Source organism: Mesitornis unicolor, unplaced genomic scaffold, assembly GCF_000695765.1.
Source record: "Mesitornis unicolor isolate BGI_N332 unplaced genomic scaffold, ASM69576v1 scaffold41539, whole genome shotgun sequence".
NCBI classification, from domain to species: domain Eukaryota; kingdom Metazoa; phylum Chordata; class Aves; order Mesitornithiformes; family Mesitornithidae; genus Mesitornis; species Mesitornis unicolor.
The window spans coordinates 77,368-80,527 of record NW_010207360.1 but is presented as its reverse complement, the minus strand read 5'-3'; positions in this window follow the sequence as shown (position 1 = coordinate 80,527).

The window sequence follows — 3,160 nt, the reverse complement described above, 5'->3', positions numbered from 1 at the left end:
ATATGAATATATATTCCCTTATATATAAATCTATATATACATTCCCAAAAGACATAAACAATTTTATTCTGGAAATAACAAAAACGAAGATTATAAACTGCTGAAGGAAGGCCTGAAAGGAAATAGATAATTTCCTCTGGGGTTAAGCAGATTTGTTCAGCTATTTATTTAAATACATCCTCTATATTTCATAACCTACATTCAGAGCTTATGTTTGAATATTTTTATTTACATAGGCTATTAAAATAATACATATTTGTGCGTTAATTTAGGGACTGATTCATTAGGAATATTATGCAGGCATAGCTGAATTGCGAGTTGCCACAAATCCTGCATTTGCTGTGTTATATCTGATACTCCTGAGATTTGATATGGAGAAAATAAGGCTGAAGCCTTCACTGAAGCCACATCACCTCCAATGTCTGACAAAGCTCTTTGACTTTGAAAGGGTTTTTTCTGTTGGTTTCAGTGGACTTTATACTTGGTCATAGAAGGCAAGAATGGTTTGCAGAATAATAAGAATATCTTTGAAGAAACAACAATCTCTGGTTTTGTAAAGAGCATATGAAGAACAATCATTACTCTTAGTCCCAGTCCAACATTTTGTAACCATCTCCCTAACTTCCCTACAAAAAAAAAGCAAGCTAAAATTCTGTATTATTTCTGAACTAGAAGAACTTTTTTTTTCAGGGATGCAAAATGCAAAGTATTGTGTAACTGTTTGGATGTATTAACTATGTAATGTTTCCATTTAATTACTTCCACTAACTCAGAAATGGAAAGAAAACGAAGCACAACAAAACAAAACAAAAAGGAGGGCCAGCATCTTGCAGAGAGGGCAGTAGACTTTGGATATCTAAATGACATGCTGAGTTTTTGTACCAGTTCAGTGATGCAAAAACTACATTAGTATGGGTTAAATCTTTAGAGTTAATCGTGTTATGCCAATTGATACAAGAATTTGGTCATAAATACGCACTGCCTTTAAAATAGAACTTTATGTAGATTAAAATATTTGGGAGACTTTCTAGTAGTCTGCACAGGTTTTACCATTATGCTTTTTGTTAACTGTATTCTTCCAGGGTTGTGCAAGTCTCCAAAGTTCAATTAAGAGGTAGATGACGAGAAAAATCTGAACTGCAAAATAACAACATGCAAATTATGTTGAAATTACATAGCAATGCTTATGCAAATTTTAATCAAAAAGGTGATAATACATGCAAACACTTTCTATATGTCTATATATGTATATGCACAAATATCAGAAAAGCACCCACTCCCAAAAAAATCCAGAGCGCCTTGTTAAATTTGAAATGTCATCTCGGAAAATAATTATTCAAAAATTCCCTTTATATTCCTCTCTGTGAGTAGAAAAATAGTCATCTATAGAGAAACTAACAAAAGTTGCCTCAACTCAGTTTTGTTACAGGCAAAATTGTCAGTGTCAGTGATAGCATGTTCGTCTATAAAAGTGATCACTGGCTTTGGTTAGTGAGATCCTGCTGTCTGCCCCAAATCGGGGTGTATGTGGTATCAGTAGCTTATAATGTATCTGAATAATACCCACTAATAGTCACAACCATCCAGGCCTGAAAGTAGCACATGAAAATGTTGCTTAGGCATTTGAGGAAAGAGAATAAGAAAGCATTTAAGAAAAATCACTACATGCCAGGCCCAAATACTTTGTGCTACATCAAAATGGAGAACAGGGTAGGGACATGAAGGTGGGGAACCTTCAAGAGAAACAAGAGTTCTCGGGAGGAATAATTATGTGCACACTGCTAAATGTTTTTAAGCTCACTAGATGCTGATATGCAAAAAGATCATGAAAATTCATGTAAATTTTGAATCATGATGTCAGTGAAACTGCTCCCATTCACTTCAGCAGTAAGGAAAGCTGAAGTTCCTCTCATAAAGACAGCATCATTTTAAAAAAAAATCTATGTGAAGATAAGATTTTCCCTAACCCTGTCAAAACAGTTCATAAATCACACTCGTGAAATAAAAAAAATTGTAGTCTGACTACTTATACTACAGGATTTCATATAAAAATATGCTTTTATGAACTGAATGGAAATACAGAAGTGACAACATTTGCAACCACAGTTGAATGGTGAGAGGTGGGAGGGATGAACTCTTGATATGTTCTTGAAAAAGTGCTGAGAATTATTGATGAGAAGTCTTCCTCTGGAGTTGGAAAGGGCAATACAGAAGAACCCTCCAGCCACCAGAGAGTACGATGTCAAAAAACACAAAAGTGATAAAAGTATCCGAATGTCTGCTCTGAAACTACTTGAAACTTACACTTGACGTTAAACAGGAAAGACATTATTGATGTTATCCCCTCGTCCTACTAATTTTAAAATTTTGGTATTATTTTTCTTGACTGATCAAATAAGAACAAGATGATAATCAGGGTCCATCCAGTAGCGGACATTCGTTCTAGGGCTGCATCGATAGCTTGACTTGATCTTAAAGGTCTTTTCTAACCGAAAACATTCTATGATTCTATGATTCTATATCATGACAGAAACAAAGAGAATGAACTATACATGACTATAAATGAGATGAAGAGCAATTAAGGATTTGTTTGCACTGACTGACAGAGACTACAGATTCCATGGTGCACAACAGATGCACATGGTATATCTTGAAGTTTGAGAGTGCATTTCTTGATTTAAGGGTGGGGGCATCTCTTCATCCTGACCCTTGCAGTGGTTCAGACAGAGGGTGAGGTAATTAAAAGAAACCAGGGGGATTTAGAGAACTTGAATATACCTTGAATATATCCTGAAAGCAGAAATGTAATGGTGAAATGATTTGCAGTACAAATTATAGCTCAGTGCAAGTAGGAGTGATATTTAGGGGTTTGAAGTTATACTCATTTTGCTACTTTGCTGCTCAGTATAGAATTGATTCAAGGCAATTTATTATTATTATTACTTTTAGAAATAAGAGCTACATATACAAGGCAATTGCCCCCTTAGGACCTGTTATTTGGAAGACACAGTTTTTTAATTCCAGGCAGTTTTTGCATAGATACGATTCCAATTTTCTTCATTCATCTCTGGATTTTAGCTTCCTTAATATTCAGTAATATTGAGAGTATTCTGATGTTTTTTATTCTGCTGCTAGTATTATTAGGAAAAGAAATGAAAGA